Source organism: Spermophilus citellus, assembly GCF_964194105.1.
Source record: "Spermophilus citellus genome assembly, chromosome: 5".
NCBI classification, from domain to species: Eukaryota; Metazoa; Chordata; class Mammalia; order Rodentia; family Sciuridae; genus Spermophilus; species Spermophilus citellus.
This window is the reverse complement of record NC_138186.1, coordinates 158,755,143-158,776,791: the sequence shown is the minus strand read 5'-3', so window position 1 is coordinate 158,776,791 and position 21,649 is coordinate 158,755,143. Positions and strand designations below refer to the sequence as shown.

The window sequence follows — 21,649 nt, the reverse complement described above, 5'->3', positions numbered from 1 at the left end:
GCTTTCTCCATGGCCCACACAGGGAGGGCTGGTGTGTAGCTCTTAGTAATTAAAATTTGACTATTTATCCACTTTCTTAAGCTCAAGAATTGATAAATTGTCTGTGATACTCCTTATGCTACTAGAATCCAGTCATCACATATACTCTATTTCAGTATCTGAAGAAATGTTTAAAGTGTTTAAAAGTATCCTTGTATTTAAAAGCGTTTCTCATAGTAGCCTGGTTTCCAATAAATCTTCGGCAAAATATACCTCTCTATATGTACATGCATATATTATAATAAGAATATATACATATTTAAGACCACCAAAATAATTAAAACCAAGGAGACCGGTCATCACATAACTTATCATACCTTCTTGGTAATTCATAAGTAATTTTTACTTTGAAATATAGTGGAGTATTCTACTTAATAGATATGATGTAAAGAGACAAACCCTTCTGTAATAGCTTTAAAGTTTGATTTCGAAGACCACCAAAGCACCACAAGGTGACTCAGTCTTATGCAAACAAGAATACTTTGTGGGGGGGGTGGTTACTGGGGATTGAACTCAGGGGTGCTTAGCCACTGAGCCACATCCCCAGCCCTTTGATTTTTTATTTTGAGTCAGGGTTTCGCTAAATCACTGAGGCTGGCCTCAGACTTGCAATTCTCCTGCCTCAGCCTCCTGATTTGCTGGGATTACAGAAGGAGTATACCACTGTACCCAGCAAGAATACTTTTAAAGAATACTGACCTTGAGACATTTTTTTTCTCTTCACGGATGATTTCTTGTATCTCTGAACTTAAAATCCCTTGTCAAAAAATCATGCTCCTAAATTAGTCATTCTTTAACTTCTGGTTGGCTTAAGATTTCTTTAGGACAATTTGCATAGAAATGCCATTGCTCCAGAAACACACCCCAAATCAGGTCAATTCCAGTGTTAAAGCATCCTCAAAGAAGGCAGAAGGTGTGTGTGCGTTTGTCTTGTGTGTGCGTGCGCGCGCTCAGGCAACCAGATATTCAAAGTGTTTTAAAGAAAGATGAACATGTCTACATATTATCCTATGATTTTAAATTTAAACTGCAGACTTCATTTGGGAGCTGGCAGTTTTCCCAGACTACAGACCTTCAGGTGGCTCAGGGCTTCAAGGAGAGGGGAGAGACACCAGGACACCAGGCCAAGGGTAGTCCACTCCTCCTTGTCTGCGGCATTTTACTGCCAGTTTCTTGCTTTTCGTACAAATTCCTGCTAGACTTCCTGGGACTTTCCATTTAAAGCTGTCGAAGAAATAATTTAAAGGATGTATGGATTTGAAAAGAAGGAAAACAGGCTAGGATACTCTCTGGGATCTGAGTTCTTCCTCATTGCAACTTTGACATAACCAGGGCCCCGGACACTATTTTAGGTTAATACTAACACTCTGTGTTCCTTGCCTAACTTACATAGAAAGCGCCTCAGGTTATCTTGACCTGTTTTGAAAACAGTCAAGGAAATGTTAAATTCACATTTTTAAAGTAAAGATTCTAAATTTGAATTATTGTTTTTGTGGTCCCCCCCCCCACTTTTCTGACAAGTGTGACTTAAATAAACACACTTGGTCACTTTAAAGATGTTTTCACACAAAATCCCCCTCCATTCAAGGAGGGCATATTTTGTTTCAAAAACATTTCAGTGACCAGATATACAGTTCACAATAGAAACTTCAGAGTCAGACGTCTACAAAAATAATAATGGAGCTCATATTTGTTAGGCACTGTCATGAGCAGTTGAATGCAGGTCTCTATCAGAGCTCATGAGAATTTTATTGTCCCCATTATACAGATGAGCAATATGAGGCTTAGGCAAGCTATGTATCAAGTCCAAGTTTATACAAATGATAAGCAGAAAAGCCAGCGTTCTACCCAGATTTAATGTTTGTGATCTTAACTATCACCCTATAATTTAATATTTCAGGGAAATGAGAAATAGCCCTTTTTTTCTACGTAGAAGAAATACTTTCTGTAGTCTAGGCTCCTCATCTGAAGAACATAGATATGCTTCGGATTAATTTCTAATGGTTTCTACAGCCTTATCGGAAACTAAAACCAACTAATGGCAACTCAGCATGTAAAAATCAAAGGACGACATGCTATAGTTGGATCTCTGGAGGTTTTTCAAAATTATCAAGTATAAAAAATTATATTTGTAATAATATCAAGCTAAGTTCAAGTTCCAGGAGCATAAGTCACCAAGTACTCTTTTTGTAAAGAAAATGGAAACAGGGTCAATTTATAAGTAGGAAGAGAGACTTTAGACTTTAGAACAGAGACTTTTGCTGAATTTCACCATGGAGCAAAGGACTTATAAACTTTTGAAAAAATAAGGTTCACATGGAAACAGAAACATAGCAGGAAGTCCAATATGTTGACTGACAGATGCTGTGTGTCTTCCCAATCTTTTAAGTGCCCTTGTTGGCTATTAAAATGTCAATGTAGGAATAATAAAGTACAATGATCCTAGTGTTCCAGGGGAAATGTTATGCTGAGGATTTTTAATTCTGGGTTTTGTACAAGTTTGTTAGCCGGCAGATAGAACTTATAAGAAAGCTCCAGTCACTAGAAATCAACTAGAAAACATCTAAACACTAGAAATCGCCCAGGAAACTGCAAAATGATAACTAATAATCAGAGCCGATACTTAATTGAGTACTTACTAGGAGCTAGGTACCATTTTAAGCCTTTTCTTTTTAAGTGGAGACATTCAATTCTCACAATAATCCTAAAAGGCAGGTATTACTATCCTATTTCATACTTGAGAAAAATGAGGCATTAAAGATGAAGCAACTTTCAACTTACAATTAGTTAAGTGGGACAACTGGTATTTGAAGCCCTGAGAGTCTAACTTTGGGGCTGAAAGTTCTTTATGCTATAATAATTCTCCATGGCAGAATCCAGCATGCAGAGATAGGCACTGTCCCCACCTAACTGCATTAATGGTGGACACGAGACAGAAATTTCATGTTCATTCAGCAACTGCTCTACTAAACTAGACTGGTGATGCCTGTCTGAATGGTTCCCAGTCTAGAAAAGTATTCAAACCACCCAGGTCAATGTTCAGGAGCAGAGAAAAAGAGGAAGATGGATGAAGCAATAACTACATACAAAGACTATAACAAATGGCTGAGAATGACTTCCAAACTCTCATGGGCTACAGATTCCATTTTCTTAAAGGCCATTTGCATCTGTTACCATCCTGCCCTGCCTCTCAAGCCGGTCATGAGGTCCCTGAGACCCTGAGCTGGGGCCCTCATGGCTTTGTAATCCCCTCACAGTTTTGTGCAGCACCATTGCTCCACAGATGCTGCTGCATGATTTATGTGTAATGTGGATGCCTGGCCCCAGGGGCTGAGCATGGAGCTGCTCTTGGAGGAGGCCATGAGGATGGGCAGACATCAGAGGTGAGCAGGTGGCCAAGACAAAGCCAGGCTGTGGAGTGACAGAACATATGGGGAGCACCTGGCCTGAACCAAGGAACTCTGCAGGAGTGACCAAAGAGAGGCTAGCTACCAAAGCAGGACCTCAAGTCTCTCCCAGGGAATTCACAATGATTCCACCAGCAATGGGGATCAATGGGTGATAATATGGCAGGGGTTGGGTGGGGTGAGGTGGCATGAGACATCCAAGTCTTAGAATGATCAGAGAAAGAAGTCAAAGTGGAGAAGCAATTTCCAGGAACCAGAGAGGATAGCAATTAAGTCACATTTTAGTGTTTTTGTTTTTTGTTTTTATGTGAGAATGGCAGACTTCCAGTATGTAAACACGTACATCTTAATCCTGTTCTGATAAAGCAGGGAAAGACAGGGAGACCTTGCCCTGAGAGTCTACCTGTGCTGCTTAGCCCACTGAGCTCTGGGGAGGCTTCTAGGAGTTTCCACCAGGCCTTTGGAACAGGAGCAGTCCCACGCCCTGAGTCCTGAGGAAGAACAATTAAATAGAGAAGGCCATGTCTGTGGACACAGTGACAGTAGCAGGATCGTGTCTAGGGTGGAATCCCAGCTCCAAAAACCGTTATTACGGTGTGGTCTCGGACAGACTGTGAAACCACGTGGGTCCCAGCTGGGGACTTTTCAGCACTCATCACAGATCGCAAAGATTAAGAGAATCATATAAACTGACCCAGTGTCCTAGTACATAGTTAGATGTTCTAACTTGTATTTCTTAAACTCTGTATTTGTCTAATTGGAGTCCATTAACCAAGAGCCAAATTAACAGCCAAAATTACTTCCGAATTCCCCCAAAAAACAGGCCCAGGCTCTGAAGCACCTTCTTAGCAGCTCCACACACCCGTGTTTCCTCTGCCCTACACCAACCCAGGGACAGATGCCAGACAAACAGCAACGTTCTTACGACCCCAGGCCCACTGGAGTTATTCAAACTACCCAGCCCTAAGAGTTCGCCTGCCCCCCTGGCTGAATAAAGGCTGCTTTTAGTGTTCTCACACTGGTGCTTAGACTCGGCCCTGTGTGGCGTGTATGGCCCCTCCTCTTGCGAAATGTGAGTAATAAAAACCTCCTTTCAATGGCATTCGTATCTCCATGTTGTCACTCAGTCACCCCCACATATTAAAATCCCGTGGAAATAAACAACAGTCATGATAACATTGTAAAACAGAATCTGTTAACTTTAAGTAAGTCTGTTCCGTCCACCCTTTCTCTCTGTCCCTACTTTCATTAGCTTTTGCCTGAATCACTGCAGTAACCTCCTTTATATGACTTATTACTCCAGGCTCCAGGTCCTTCCAGCCATTCTACCTAGCTGTCTTTTAATACCCCAGATATAGGTTACTCTGTCAGAAAGCTCGATGGAGCTCCCACGTCATAGGCCAAGTCCAGCTCCTCATCCTGGCTGGCATTCGGGCCTTCTAGGTCCCCACCTGAAACTGCAGCCATATTGGACCCCTCAGCATTCCCCAGAGTGCCCTTTGCTTTGCACCCCTCCCTGACTTTGTGAGCTAGTGCCCACCCTAAGTTGCCCCTCTGGATTCTCTCTAAATACGGAAATCACTGGCTCACTTGGGGCCTGATGGTATAGCTAAAATAATGTTAAATTTTCAGTATGAGAGTCCCCAGGAGTCAAAAAGACTGAAAGTATGCTGGGCACAGTGGTGCACACCTGTAATCCCAGCAGGTTGGGTGGCTGAGGCAGGAGGATCCTGAGTTCCAAGCCAGCCTCAGTAACTTAGAAGGCTCTAAGCAACTTAGTGACATTCTGTCTCTAAATAAAATATTTCTTAAAAAATATTTTATTTAAATAAAATTCTTTAAAAAAGATATTTGCTGCCTTTCTTTATATTTGTTTTCTCTAGATCACAAGCACTTTTCCTGAGGTCAAGGTTAAGCCTTAGAATTCTTTTCCTTGCTGCATGCCCATGATTTTTACACACAGCAGCTGCTCTATTTATTGAATCAAAGCCCCATGATTATGCTAATTAAAATAAGGGGCTCTTAATAAATGGCAATTACATAGTTAATTATGAGGAAATATAGGAAAAGAGTTATATAGCTGAACTTAAACTAATTAAAGTAAGTATAGGTCAGAGTATCAGTCTATTAAATTCCATCAGAAGACAGTGACACATACAGTAAATTATTTTAGAACATTATTATTGTATTTAATCATTATCATTAATTATAAAATGGGGTTAATTTTAATTTTTGGTTTCAAAGATAAAATTCTTTCAATATATAAACAAACCAAACACCAGGTTGTGATTTCTGTCTTCATTTTACCCATGCCTATATTTTGGGTTCTTACTTTTTAAAATTTTTTTTCTTTTTAGATGTACATGACAATAGAGTGTATTCTGACATATTAAACATGCACAGAGTACAACTGTCCATTCTGTGGTTGTAATATGGAGTCTCCCTGGTTGTGTATTCACATACCAGCAAAGGAAAGTTCTGTCCGATTCATTCTTTCTTTCCTATTCCCACCCCCCGTTCCTTCCCTTCATTCCCCTTTGTCTAATCCAAAGAACCTCTGTTCCTTCCTCCCCACCCCCTTATTATGTGTTTGCATCCACACATTAAAGAGACATTTGGCCTTCGTTTTTTGGGGGGACTGGCTTATTCATTTTACCCAGGCTTGAAGTTGCTAGACCACATATAGGGAAAGGTTAAGAATGCCAGTTTGGATTTGCAGGGCCTACCCATGTTCCCTCAAACATCCCGGGCCCCTGGTTCCTCCAAGTTGAGGTTGAAACTGAGCTAAAATTGGGTTCAAGTACAACTTAAAATGATTCAGTCATACTCTCTTTAATGGCCACCACAAATTTTCCCCAGCTCCTCAAAAATTATCTGGTGATCAGGTGACTTTGTCATCTGACTGTCCTCCAGTGCAATTGCTGGCTGAGATTTACAACCACCTCTTCTCACGAGGTGGGTGGTTGGGCTGGGGAAAGAGCGAGAATCATTCCATCTCATTCCATCGACACAGGAAAAATCCTCCCCAGATGTCAGAAAGCAGCAAATAGTGTTTAGGAAAAAAAAAAAAATCTCAGAAATTGCTCAAACATGATTACAGACTGTCACTAAGAAATGAGGAAGGAAGAACATTTTTTTTTCTTCTGAATACAGAGTGTACAGCTTGTACAGGTAGAAATTATTATTTTATATTTGGGCCAACAGTACCCTGAAAGCCTTTGAAATGTAGAAAGCCGTAATAACTTAAGTACCTGCTATGACTAGCAAAGCATCAAGAGAGATTACACAGGCCACATATGAAAACCAGGCTCCTGATTTTATGACATCTTATATTTCATGTTTCTAAAGTCAGTGCTGTTAAATCTTCAGGGAGCAGCTACTGCTGGTGGGGCCCTAGGCATGGTGGATTGAGAGTATCAAGCCATGGAGCTTTAACTGGGCCTTCAACTAGACAAAGTGTGGGGGGTGGGTACATGAAAGAGCTTAGTTGAAAATGAGTGAGTGACACAACCAAGCCACCTGGAGCTGCAAGAGTCTTCCTAGAGGAAGGAGAATGGAATTTCTGAAGTAGGCACACACAAAAGTACAAAGAACTTGGCTGTAATTTAAAACTTGTGATTTTTTTTTTTTTTTTTGATATTTGAGAGGGTGGGAAAAGCATCTGTAGTACAGATCCCACAATGATGGTCTTCTCTATCAAGAGTTTCTTTTTGCATATCTCATCCTTCCTCTCACATTCACTGTACCTTTGGAAACAGCTGAAGCCCAGGAGCAAGTTTTGGTGTGCAGAAAGGTAGACTACTTTCACTTACAGTCGTTCTATCTGCAGGTTCTGAATCCACAGGTTCAACCAATTGTGGATTGAGAATATAAGGGAAAAAAATTTGTATCTGCACTGAACATGTACAGACTGTCCCTTGTCATCATTCCCTAAACAACTCAGTTTAACAACTATTTACATCACATTTGGCATTCTAAGTAATAGAGATGATTTGAAGTATATGGGAAGATGTTCGCAGGTTGTGGGCAAACACTATGCCATTTTATATGGGCTTGAGAATTGTGTGTTTGGGTATCCCTGGGCTCCCTGGAACCAATTCCTCCGAGACCACAGATGGATGACCATAAATATGTTCATCCTTCCTGTATGTGGACAGAACCAGCAGGAATACAGTTCCATTCAGTATTTAAAGATGAAACCACTTTTGTATTCAGTTCCTCACTCTAGTTAGGTGTAAAGTCTTCCTTGAAATTCTAGCAGATTCTGTCTCCAGGGCCTCTTATGTCTGAGCCCAGCACTGAGCAAGTACAACCAGTACCCAGGACCCAAAGCAGGTGTGAGTTTAAAGGGCTGGTCTCAAGTCACACTGCACTGCATAGTGGCTGGGAGAATCCACCCCAAGGTTCAGTACCCCCACCTCACAGTCACAAAAGGTGTGAGTCAGTCACTGCCAGATTGCCTAAGTTACTTTTTGACAGAGGAAGTGAAATGCTGATATTATATAACAACTTGGCCTTCTTATATTTACTGATTTTTTAAAAATATTTTTTAATATTTATTTTTTAGTTTTTGGTGGACACAACATCTTTGTATGTGGTGCTGAGGATCGAACCTGGGCCGCACGCATGCCAGGTGAACACGCTACCGCTTGAGCCACATCCCCAGCCCCATATTTACTGATTTGATGGAGTATAAAACCACCTCCGTTACATATTTTTGTAAAAAGATAATATCATTGCTTCAGAGAATAAAGAATGAAAGTATAAAGATCATATTCTTTTTAAATTCAAAATCTCTTTCCTGATTTCTAAAAGTAAAACCTTAAAAGTCATTCATCTGTCCATCTCAGGAAAATCTGTCACATATTTAAACTAATGTCAGGCCCAGGACCAGACATTAGAGATAATTTTTTTTTTTTTAGAAGGAAGATTCACTTATGGCTTCTGCTTTTATAGAACTGAAAATAAATAACTTCCTAAGAGCCTCTTCACACTTTAATTAACTTAAATATAAAACCACCAGTGGATTGAAAAATACCCAAAGGAGTTTGTGACCAGGTTGAAAATTAAAGTTCCTTTAAAGAGGAGACAATAAAATTAAAAGAGAGATAAAACAGGCCATCCCATTAGCCATAAATAATAATGAACTTCTGCCATATGCTGTGGATGACTGAGTGGAAAATGTCAGACAGAAAAAACTTCATATTGGATGATTCCACTTACATGAAATTCCCAGAACAGGCAAACTGAGAGACAGAAAGCAGATTTGAAGTCAGCAAAGGCAGGGCCAGGGGAGAATAGGATAGTACTGCTTAATGCTTACAGAACTTCTGTTGGGAATAATGGAAAACTGTAAAAATAGTGGTGAAGGTTGTACAGCGTTGTGAATGCAATTAAAGCCAGTGAATTGCATATTTAAAATGATTAAGAGGGCTGGGGCTGTAGCTCAGTGGCAGAGCGCTTCTCTAGCATGCGTGAGGCACTGGGTTCGATCCTCAGCACCACATAAAAATAAACAAAACAAAGGCATGCTGTCCATCTACAACTACAAAAAAATTTAAAAAATAAATAAAATGATTAAGACAGCAAATTCTAGGCTTTCTTTATATTTATCACAACTTAAAAATGAACAACGTAATATAATATACTAGAAACCATCAAATTGCACAATTTAAATGAGAAAATTGGGCGGCTTATGAGTTTTTTAAGGAAACCTTTGTAAGCACAGGGGTGTAACTGGATACAAGAAACAGCTTCTAATGTCCTGGAGCACCAAGGGGTAACTATGATTGATAACAATTAATTGCATATTTCAAAATAGCTCTTAGAGGGGATTTTGAGCCTTCCTAACACAAGGAAATAATAAATTTTGGTGGAAATGGATACTGAAATTTTATACCCCATAATGGACACTGAAATGGACACTGAAATTTTATACCCCATAAATATGTACAATTATGCATCAAAAACATTTCAAGGTTTTTATGTATTAAGGGGAAAAAAATCCATCCCTTAGCATATTACTTTGTTACCCTATAAGACTATGAAAATTGTCACAGAAACTTACCAAATTTGTCAGGAGAATATAGGATAGGAAAGAAAACGCTGGATTAAAAGTCTGGGAATTGAACGGGGCCCTGCTCTGCCACCGCACTGGCCAGGGTTCCAGAAGATTATTTACTAATTGACTTCCTTGGCCTTGTTTCCTCATCCACAAAACAAAGGAGCAGAGTCAGGTGTTCACTTTTTGAAACACTATGACTCACACTTCTTACAGAATCCCAGGTTTTACAAATAATCACTAATCCTTCAGCAGTTTCGAACACTGAACAGCTTCCTATCTTTGGAATACCTGGTTAAATGATTAATCTATTCTCTTGCAAGGAATACTTATCGGACTATTTAAAAAAATAATTTCCTGGCTTAATTCTTCCTGAGCACAGTCAGTTAGCCTGAAAAATATGTTTGGAAGCCACCATCACAGCACAACGAATGACAGCATTTAATTTTTATACCTCTTGAAAGTAGATCAGTGCATACAGTACTTAGAAAAAACTGGCTGGAAAATCTTAGCTTTCAGTACATGTCGGTTGGACTGAAAGAGGAAACTCACAGGGCTCTGTGTCACAGAAAAGCATCTCGAGGGGTACCCAGCCAGCTCCCAGAGCCCCTGGGAGCTTTTTCTCCTGGGTCCCATCTTGCTTGATCACTGGCTCTGCTTTTCCCAAGGGTCAGTCAGCAAGACCAGAGTCCCCTTCTAAGTAAGTATTGTTAAGAAGTTCAAGGTCCAGACAGAGAGAATGAGGTCAGGTATTACAAAAAGTATTTCAATCTAATAAAAATTAATTTCAGGAAGGATGCAAAAACATTTTGAATCAAGTTCACAGGAGAGCAGCACATCTGTCAGAGTTCTATTGTTGTCTCAAAACAATAGTGACAAAATGGAAAATAAACTCATCGGTGGGGGAAACCCAGAAGCTAATTCCTTTTCCCAGTTCCCATACCAGAGGAAATAAAGTGAGGTGATTTAGACAAAAAATTGCCAGAACCCGGCACACCTTCAAATGTAAACACCACTGAACAAGGATTCCATTCAAACACAAGCTTTGGAAGGAAAAAAAAAAGACAAAAATAATTGTCTTTTACTGTGTGACTATTGGAGACACCTACATCTTTTTTTTTTTATTGGTTGTTCACAACATTACAAAGCTCTTGACATATCATATTTCATACATTAGATTGAAGTGGGTTATGAACTCCCAATTTTACCCCAAATGCAGATTGCAGAATCACGACGTCGGTTACACCTACATCTTTGATGAGAAAAGAAAATAAACCTCCCACAAGTGAGTTAGCCTTGATTTATAATAAAATCCCAGGAGAGAAAACAAAAACAAAATAAAACAAAAAAACTCCTCTGGATTCGTCAATTCTGTTTGGGTGAAGCCTTTAAGAAATATCACTCATATCAAAGTGTTACTACGTACCCTGAATCCGAATTCCACCTTGTCTCTGTGGGATCTGGAGTTTTGATTCAGCCCTTCGAGGGGAGCTTCGGTTCCTCCACCCTCTGACCAGAGCACCCACCATGGTGGTCGACAGCATGCTCCTCCTGGAGCGGAGGTCCTGCTGGGGGTGGTGGCAGCCTCCTCAGGCTGCCACCAGTGGGAAGATCCTGTCCCTGAAGGTGCTCCACCCTAGGCAGACAGGCCCAGGCAGTTCCTCCCGCTTCCATCCTCCACCCACATCTCATCCTTGTGGTGCTGTGAGACCTCCCCAAGGAGGCCCAGGGAAAGACTGGCAGATGAGATCAGAAAAAATAGACAACAGCAAAAATAAAAAGAAGGGTCAGGAATAGAGGCCATCAGGAGAAGAGGAGGGTCAGTCTTACAGAAGTGCCAATCTCCTTTATAGGAGGAATTGGTTTTGATTCGTTGCTTTTACTTAAAGCAGCCTAATTTTTCAATATTCAGAAATGACTGTGAGGGAGAGGTGGGCTGGGGCCCATATCCATGAGCCTATTTGTCTTTGCTCAGAACGATCCTCTCTTACACTGGAACCATCTTCAAGTAATTGTTTTTCCAGAAGGAACCATTCTTCTACATAAACAGAATTTGTTTACAAGACATGAAAGGTATTTCTAATGTTCTGCGTGTTCACTTCAAAAGTTCTATTGGCTTCTGAGGATGAGGAAAGTTGGTTAATACATTTAATAAAAATTTACAACCATGTAAACTCCCAAAGCCTTTTAAAAAATGAATTGCTTCCAAAGGTCTAATTATCCCTCCTGCTGGGCTAACTGGGGTAGCAGCAAAGAGGGTGGCTCCCCAGGGGCACCCATGCAGCACACTGCTCACAGATGCCCCCTACTGGTCAAGAAGCCAGGTGCACACTGGTGAGAGTACAACAAAAAGTACATCACTGCTGTGAGAGTGAAGTTAGATCTAGAGAGTTCTTGAATCCCTTGATGCATTCAGTCTAGGTGATGGAGACTAAGAGTGAATTAACTACAGGCAACCCAAGAGGTTTCTGCATTTACTGTCATTGTGACTTTTATGTTTACACAGATAGAATGGTCCATACCGGATTTCGCTCCCTTCTCAAGTTACACCTTATTTAATAAAGTCAAGATTGCTTCTGAAAGACGCAGGCAAATTCTCCAAACCCCCTAAAATTGATCATATTTTATAAAAGGCTATAGTATACTTAAAAACAGGGCTTTGAGGACACACACTTTACATAGGCACTTTACCTATTTATTTGTTTGACATTTCCTTTTTTATTTTTGATCGTTGTAGATAGAGGGGAAGTTAAAATAGGATGGGAATTTAAAGGAAGCTGTGGGATCTGTTTCTTCACACCCCAACCTCAGGCTGAGATTCAGGTGGTGCACAATCCTGGAGGGGCAGCATTTGAGGGGAGGTACAAGCCCTGTTCCTCTTTGTGGGACTCATCTCCTTCCCTTTTGAAGTGGTCTCTCCCCTTTTCATGGACAGATCCTTCTGCCACAGAGGAATGAGATGAGCTCTGAGGAGGTGAGGGAAAATCTGCTCATGAGGCAATGCTACCTACCTTTTAGGGGAAAGGGCAAAGACGCCTCCAATAGTCTCAGCTTCCTGTCACACCCAGAGTCACAAAGACAGGCTGGACCAGCCTTCTGCTGGAGCCACTCCCTGCAGGAGTTGGGCGGCATCCAGAGAAGGAGGGCAACATAGTCAGGATGGGGAGCAACAGAGATCCTAGGTACAGCTGGCCCAATGTCACCCCAGGGGACAGCATTGGAAGGCAGGAACTTGGATGTGCATCTACCTAGAATCTCTTTGAACTTTGTGTCCCAACTTTAGGAGGTGGAATGGGCTGGGAATGGGAGCTGATGGGTTCTAGGAGAGGGACTCTCAAGACTGTCAGAAGCTACCTTTAGCCCCTCCCCAGGGTAAGGTTGCAGAGAAAACTCAGTGAGCTGGAGCTGAAGGATCAGGTATTGAGGCTGTGAAGAACTAGTAACTCTGCCCATGGGGTCCTTCTTGGAGGTCTTGACCATTTCTGCTGCCATATATCTGAGAGCCCCCCCTCCCCAAGGCGCTAATCAGAAATGCAAGGTGAGAGGCATAAGGCTTGTAGACAGAGTCATAATGGAAGTACAGCCAACTGCTCAAATTTAGACACTGAGAGCCTGCAGAGCCACTGTTAATGGTCGCCAAGGGATTTTGAAAGCATGTGAGGAAGGAGGCAAATGGAGTCAGCCGGTGCTTCAGATACAATTCCCAGTCCTCACCTGGGTTTCCCACCAAGCATGTGCTCTCAGCGTTCCCTGTGTGCCCATGACAGCACTTCTCACGCTCTGCTGCCACCACTGCTCTCTGTTAAGCTCATCCCACTCAACCAGCAATCCCCCAGCTTCACTGGGCATCAGAAACACCTTACTGAACACAAGGCTGGCCTGAGATGGCATTTTCAACCAGTCCAAGATGGCGCAGGGAGTCTACATGTTCTAAAGCTTCACATTTTTGTACATTGCCAGCCTGGCTTCTATCTGAGGATGGTATTACAGACACCAATTTACTAGATGGGGCTCCTTGAAGCCAGGAACCATGGCCTTTATCATCCCTGTGTCAAGTACAGCTTACATAGCCAGCATCAACGCTGTGGCCAGGAGTCCTGAGACACCCACCCCTCATCTCCACACCCACCAGGCCACCAATACTCATTCCTTCACACACCTGCCTGCTCGCTGCTTCTCCCAACCCTACTGTGGCAGCAGGTGCCACCCACAGCATCACCTTGCCTCTCTGCTCCACCCAGGCCTCCTTGGTATTCCCAGTTCACCTGCTGGTCATGTTTTGGCCCAGAACACAATTTGTGATGGTCACTGTGTCCCGACCCTCCTATTCCACAGAGAACGGCTCCATCTTTGCTTCCGATGTCTCAGGCCCTGAATGCTACTGAAGAGGTGCCTGTGTGTGTTCCCGGGTTCAGCAGCCAGCACTCTGCTGTCCAGAGCTGGCCAGTAGAAGTAGGTGGACGCTCTGTGTCCCAGGTTTTCCCCCACAGGAAGCTGAGCAATGACCATGACTGCTGTGAGAAACGTGGTCAGGAAGAGGAAGAAGAGTAATGTCCTGCCTATGAGGTCAGCCCCACCCTTCCCAGCTCCTACGAATGTCCTTCCTCCAACAGACCCCAACACAGGCCAACTGTGTTCTTCCACGGAGAGGTGGGGGAGGCAGGGGAGCAGTGAGCTCATGATGTCACTTTCCCACTCTGTCTTACCAGGAGAAGCCCCCTCCTCTCCTCACCGGGGACACACTGAGAAAGGAAATATACCTTTTCTTTAGGCAGGAAATCTAGGAAACCAGTCACCCTAAGGCTGCCTAAAAACCAATATGGCTCACAACAAAGTAATTCTAGAAACTTCTTGAATCCCTTCAATGTACCTCCAATTTCCCATGATGGCTGTGAGTTACCAACAATCCTCTAAACCTCATGAATAGAAAGATTGTCCCCACCCACCCTGCACAGCGTCCATTTGCTTCTTTGTCATCTTTTAGGACCTAATGTGGCTCTGGGCACATGCGAACACTAGGCAAATGCTAATTGATGGGACACGTGTCCAGCTGCAGTTATATGGTTGTCCACTGTGACGACAAGCACTAAGCCGTTGGCATTAAGGACTTCCGTCTTTGTAACAAAGACTTGACCTCCTGCTATGACTTCAGGAAGGAGTTGCTGGGACAAGGGTGGGGCCCTGTGGGGAGTATTTCCTCACCAGTCCTGATGTTTGCATCTGTCTTTCTGCCCCCCCCCCCCCCCCAAGAGCTTCTGGACTCTACCCAGCCCCTGTCATGCACTGCTCCTGCGGGCAGGAATCAAGAGTCAGGTTGGCAAGAGTTTGTGGGAAAACCAGCAAAACATAGCCACACTCTTTTGCTCATCCTGCCCACAGGTGGCCCATGTTTTGCTTTACTTCCCAGTGCCTTGAGTTGACACATGCAAGCTCTGAGCCTGTGTGGGAAGAGCTGCCCTAGTTCAGCCTGCTGGATGGGAAGGCTCGTGATCAGAGTTCCGTACGTGGACGCCCATCTGCCCACAGAACAAACAATGACCTCTTAAGTCAGTACTGAAGTTCAGTCTCCACTTGCCTTACTCCTGTTTCCAACTCTCCAAGTGGATAGGAGGAAAAGGTCTCTGTTGCTCTTACCTAAAGTCCCAACATCTGGCAGACTATCTCCTGGACATGGCATTTAAGGAACAAAATAACTCCTGAAGAGGGAGGCTTCTGGCACAGGCTGGACTGTAAACGTGAGCCGTCTGTCTTACCTTGGTGATTTATGGCAACCTGCTCGGTGCCAGTCAGCTTTCATAGCCCAGAGCTGGGTTTTGCCATGGCCTGGTGAGCAGCTCTGGGGCAATTTTGCTTTGGTAACTGGCTCAGGTAGCGCTGTCTTGCCACCACCAAGTGGCTCTTTTATGTGTCAGGCATGCAGGCACACGAGGCTGGGACAAGTAGGACGAGGCCTCACACCACAAGCAGATGGTGGACAGCTTCAGCAAGGGCAGCTTAGCCTGGTGGTGGAGTGGGGATGGCTTTACAAGGCAGGTGACCATGGCTTGTCCTTGACCTCACAGGGCAGGGCTTCTGATGGGGTGAACTAAGGCAAAGAACCAACTATAGGAAAAGGAATTCTTGTTGTTTACAGGCCTTTTGGACATTGGGAAAGGAACAATATGACAAGATAGGAAGTTCTGTGCACACCACAGAGTGAGGGCCTAGCTTTAAATTATGACTGCCAGGCTTAGCCACAGCACTTGATTAGCTATGCACATTCCATTCTGCACTCAAGGCCAAGAGGACATTGAGGAGGGGCCAAATTCAGATCCAGATGGCTCCTCCGCAGGTTGCAGTCTCCCCATCCCAGGGGGCCTCACGCTGGCTCTAGATCTCTGGGTTCTTTCCCTCCAGTACCAGAGACTCAGCTATGGAGTTGGCAATGGTCTCTGGATCAAAGGATCCCATTTAGCTTTGCAGAGCTCACTGTTTCAGAGGATGGAAAATAGAGCCTGCTTTCTAAATTTGGAGGCTATGAAGTCAGTGGTATACATATGGTTCTCAATATAAAGAACAAGGAGAAAATTCAACAATTTAATTTTTTTTTAATGGAAGAAAGTGAAAAAAAAAAAGATGAGGCATAATCATTTCTCTAAGTGCTAACCATGGTGTGGGCTACATTGTTCTGAAATGGATGTTGTACAGATTCACCCAGGCCCTTCACAAACTCCCACGTGCCTGTGTTTATGGTCCTCAGCGTTGGAGTCGTCCCACTCAGGAGAAGAGTCGGGGGAATACCAACACGTGTGTGGCTACCACTCAAACAAATAAATCCCTGAAAAGTCCATTTGTAAGTTCATGTAGAATTTGGACTCTCATACATACAAGCATTAGTCTCTAGAGATGTTCATTAGTTCCCAGTGGTGGGAAAGGCGCCCATCAAATCTGCCCATCTAAGATGCCTTCTTGACAGTCACTGCGTCTCTTCCAACTGCAGCTCTTCCCTTCTGTTCTCTTTGAGGGTAAAAATCACCAATAGGTTATCTGTTCACTCCATCTTTATCTCTCCCCTCCCCCCTCCACGCCCCTGCCTTCACAGCTCTGAATGACGGCTCTCCCTAGTCCAATGGCTATTTATCAGTCATTCAGAAATCTTGGAGCCAGACTTTCCATTTTTTTCTCCTTCACCCCAGGTATTCCCATCACTACCACCTCCACCCAACTTTCTCACTTCTTAGTCTCTCATATGACACACGCTTTTCTCCATCTCCACCCTGGGCACCTTTCATCTGTGCTAGTTTAATGGTCTTGTAAATGTTCTCCTGGAAGGAGCAGAACTATCTCATCACCATCTTCCAAATTGCAAATGTGATGTCACCCCACCCTCACCCCAGCCACTGAAGACTCTTGCGTGCCTGTTCATTTCTTCTAGGGTAAGACTCAACAGCTCTAACCTGGCCTCTGATGTCCCCCATGTCCCAATCCCTGCCTCCTTGTTAACCTTACAGTCCTCCTCCCCTGAACCCCTCCAGACCTGTGACTCTTTTCTGTTTTCCCAGGGCTCCTCCCTCTCCATGTTGCTTTTCTGTCCCCACGGCAGCTACTGCTGATCTTCATATCGCAGCTCTGGCATTACCACCCCAGATGTGGCCTGCATTTTTTCCTTTTAGCATTTATAATTTATAATGGCTACTGCCCTCTAGCTGTCTCCCTTACAGTGTAGCCTATAGTAGTGATGATAAGGGGCATGTGTATCTTGCGCCCACATCAAATTCCTAGAGCCTAGATAGGTGCCTGAGTACAGACTCAATGAATACTTGTTGAAGGAATGAATAAACAACTATCATGCACTGGGGACTTTAGTATAATTAGTGTAGAAGATATTGCTGTCATCATTGTTGTAATTTTTTAAAAATATGGTATTGTTCATAATTAGACATAAAGTCCTGGTAAAGAAAACAACCCATTATTATCAAATCATTCCAATGGGAAAGCATGATCTGTTTTATGATACTGCTTTATTTTATGGGTTCTTCAAAGGCAGCACTTTGGTGAAAAGTGAGATGCTCATATTTCTGTCCTACTTGGACTGAATGCTCAGACCTCTGCTCTTAGAAATGCTGGACTGGCGAACACAGTCATGAAGCTCAAGAAATTTAATGATCAAATAATTCATGGCAGCTAAATATTCATTATAAGATTAAAACATAGATTAAAATATATTTTAAAAATCACTAAGCTTGTACCTTATTAAGAACATAGCAACTTAGAAATAAGGGCCAAACATTTTACTTAAAATACTATGAAAATGATTTGCACTTATCTCTATATCAAAGGAAGACAAAACTATGTTATGTTACTATGGATTTCATATTGTTGTTGTAGAAAATTATTCATTGGTATTTTTGTCTTTTCATTTTTTCCAGATATTTATTACTTCTTTTTTTCAGAAATAAATGGTGAGGAGTTTAGACTGATTGTCAATGTACAGTTAACTGGTATTCAAAGATTTGGGGTTTTAAAAACTACAATATCAACAATAAACTAATATGATGAAACCCAGGCTCTTCAGCCACATTGAACAGGCACCTGGAAAGGTTTTGCCTTTAATGCCTATACTCATTCATTGGTGCATGCATGGTTAGAACCAGATTTCAAACAAGACCTCAGCATTTGGCAGTTGGAAAGAAACTTCTGCTTTAGCAAAACCTTTGTTATTGGCAATTCTACCCTGAAATTTGAACCTATAAAATTTCAGAACTCTACATCAGATTGTACAGAACCTTAAGCCACCCAGAATATGCCAACAACTCTCTTTCTTTCTTTTAAATAGAGTATGTGGATTAATTACAAGGTGCTGATTGACTGGGATTAGCCTTTATCCCTGCCTGCACAAAATTAATTCCTACCACTTACATCAATTAGACAGGGTGAAGATGGGCAATTCAGGTTGAACCTAACATAAAACTTCTGTTTACTAGGACATCTGAAGTTGAGGTAGGTCTGTTAAGAATTCCTGTTTGTGTATGGAGAGCTATTTTGATAGCACAAGGAGTTTGACTTTCCTCTTCATTTTATAAAACCACTGAAGCTTACCCAGGTGCTGGTAAATCAATTCTTCATTGGGAATAGTTTTAAAACACTTGGCTTACAGAAAGTGGAAAATCATTTTTATGTGTGTGTGTGTGTGTGTGTGTGTGTGTGTGTGTGTGGTTCTGGGGATACACATATGCTGAGCATTCCTAGCCCCCCATTTTTACTTTTTTTGTTTTGGACCACATTGTCTTTATGCATCAGATAATACTCATACTAACATTCAATACAAATACTAGTTGTATTAAAGACAAGGAAGTGAATTGAAAAGCCCTTCTATAACTTTCTACTTTACTCTTGCTTAAAATATTTGCTACTACAGGTTTTAATAAATGGCTAATTGGCAATATGGCTTTTCTAATGAACAGAATTTGGGCAATCCCAAATATGAGTCCCTTTTTATCCGGTAAACTCCTCCTTGACAGGCCCTTCTTTTGGCATCTGTCCCTAATTCCTGATGCCTTTTGAGGTCTCCCTCCCCCTCTTTTCTCTTCTACTATAGCTAATGGCTCCCAAGTGAAGTCCCCAGACCTGAAGGTGGCAAGGACACTATTGCACATATATTAATGGCTGTAGTTATTTCTACTAACAAAGTTATATAAAAGATAGTATTGCAATAAACCCTCTAGGGATTAAGCATGCTAATTAGTTATGTTTCAAGTTAGATGGAAAATAGACCTCAGACATCAGATTTCAGAATTTAGAATTTCTGTACCAATACAGACAGCATTCTACATGAGGGCCAAGTACCAGGTGTTGTGAAGAGCACAGGTGGGTTCCCCCATCCCACAGTATGGAGTCTGATCTTATATATTTTCTTTGGGATCATACTTTGTGTTATAATAACTTTATTTTTAAATTTATCATCTCATCTATATTTCCTTTGTATTTGATCATTATATCTTTAGGACATGTTTGTATAGTTTTATTTTTGCTATTTAGTTTCATCTTCTTAGATTTAAATAATCCTTAGTGCTTATTTTTCCACTAAAAAAAGAAGTTTTAATTATTATTAAGGAGGTCAAAATCAAGCTGTCTTAGGAAGGGGATGACAGAGAGAGACTCTCTGCTCATATTGTAAGTATGAAAACCTGAAAGATGAGGTCTCCCTCTACCAACCCTCCACCCTGCACTGGAGACAGGCACACACTTGGTGTGTGACAGACCTGGCTGTGAGTCTTGGTTCTGCCCCGTATGGCCTTAAGTAAGTTTCTGAACCCTCCAAGTTTGCCCACGGTGGACCACTAAATGGTACAAATGGAGAGAGACTGAAGGGGACAAGGAGGAGGACCAGAAGACCTCACTCAGGAGCTGTTAGCATAGGGTGGTTAAGGAAAAATGGTCAAGTTCACACAAAGAACTTCCCCTACACTGGCACACACACCTAGCTCCCAAATTGTTGCCTGAAGTTATTCACTATTTCTCATTTAGCCCATGATGTCAATTCACGGTGAAAGTTTGGAGTTGGCCACTACATTTTCAAGCATCAAACCATGCCCAACTTCTCTGCACCTCTCCTAGAAAACAGCAGAGGTATAATCTGGCATTATGCAACTTGAAACAAAAGTGAGGCTCAGATGCCATGAATGGAGCCCTACCATGATTGACAGCAATCACTGGAACCTGACTGGCTCTCTGCTCTTCATTCCCAGGTGCACTCTGCCAATTCCCTGGCAGCAGGCCGATTATGAGAGAGTCAGGGAGAGAGGTTAGGCTCTGAGCTCATCATCATTAAAGTAAAACAACAACTTTCCAAATTCCTCAACAGATGGGGATCGGTCTGCCTAAGTGAACTTGCTGATAACTTTGGGGTTAACCATATAAACTTTCAACTCTTATTAATAATTCTTTTTTTCCCTATTAAACTGGGTCAAGTAAGTTCCCACCTCAATATGCAAGTACAGTATCCAAATTATAATTTAACCTTCCTGTGATGATTCAGACTCATCCCTTTGTTCTGCCTCAGGGTCAACTCCATGAACAATGAGCCCGACTCTGGACTCCAGAAGACAGGTGTGGGAGCAGAGTTTAATGAAGACTGATAGGATGACACACATCAAAAGGTTTCTCTTCTTTCCTTAAATAAATTCCTCATGTTTGGTACTGTGAGGGGGTGATGGGGAGGAAGGTTAGACATTCTGTTATAAGTGGAGTGGGCGGGGGAATAACACTTTAAGGGCTTTGGCTTACTTAAGTTTTACTCCATGATAGGAGTAGGTAACATCTTGGAATCGAGTGAGCAGTTGGTGTTCTTGGATATATTTAGGCATGGGATAGCATGCATTGGCTACAGAGAGGCAGAAGAAAACAATCTCGGTCGACCAGGATCATCTAAGCCCTTAGGGGGTCCTCCCATAACTGGGATGGACCTGAGTTTGCTATAGGTCCGAAGAGGTCACAAATCACACAGAATGTTTTAAAATGATGCAATACCAGAGGCTCTGCATATGCTTGAAGATAACAAAAGTCTTCTAACAGAATGAGGTTTACCTTAAATGTTTTTTTTTTTTTTTTGGAACCCGTATTCATGATGATTTGGACTTTTAGAAAGGGTGTGTAAGGCTAATTTTCTGTGGCATCAGGACTACAGATAAATGCCAAATTCCTATTCCCAGACCTAAATTATGTAATCAAAAATAAAGCATCTGACCTGCATATCAAATAGTCTCACTTTCTGGCAGATTATGAAAAAACAATCAGTTTCAATGTTTGAAGTCAGCATTTGTATATATAACGCAACCAACCGTGACTGCCAAACACAATAATTAAATGCTTTAACAAGTGAGAAATCTTGCCAGAATATGTAATTTGAGGGGTAAAATAAGCAAAGAGCTGATATGCAACAGAAAAGCCTGAAGTATTTAATTCAGCCAAGGGTCTACCTGCAGAAACAAAGAAAATAAGATCAGCCAAAGAGGCTGGTTATTTATTTACTATGTCTTCCTTTTTATCTATAAATGGTTCTTTTTCTTTCCACCCAAACTTGAAAACCAAGGCCACCTCACTTTCTGGTCATTGTACAACCAACCTGTGTGGAAATGAAAAAGCATACAACCATATTTTTTCC

General features: G+C 42.1%; 1 protein-coding gene across 5 annotated transcripts in view; it reads right to left on the bottom strand.

The window, feature by feature from the left end:
• PLEKHG1 (pleckstrin homology and RhoGEF domain containing G1) overlaps positions 1-21,649 on the bottom strand; it is a 210,201-nt gene that overhangs the window by 112,311 nt on the left and 76,241 nt on the right. Inside the window, exon 1 of one of the 5 annotated variants that reach the window (XM_081296332.1) lies at positions 13,773-13,895. The exons of the other annotated variants lie outside the window; for them this stretch is intronic. The gene's annotated coding sequence lies outside the window, so the exon portion shown is untranslated. Of the gene's footprint in view, positions 1-13,772; positions 13,896-21,649 lie in introns of those variants that run through there. 5 annotated transcript variants of the gene reach the window in all.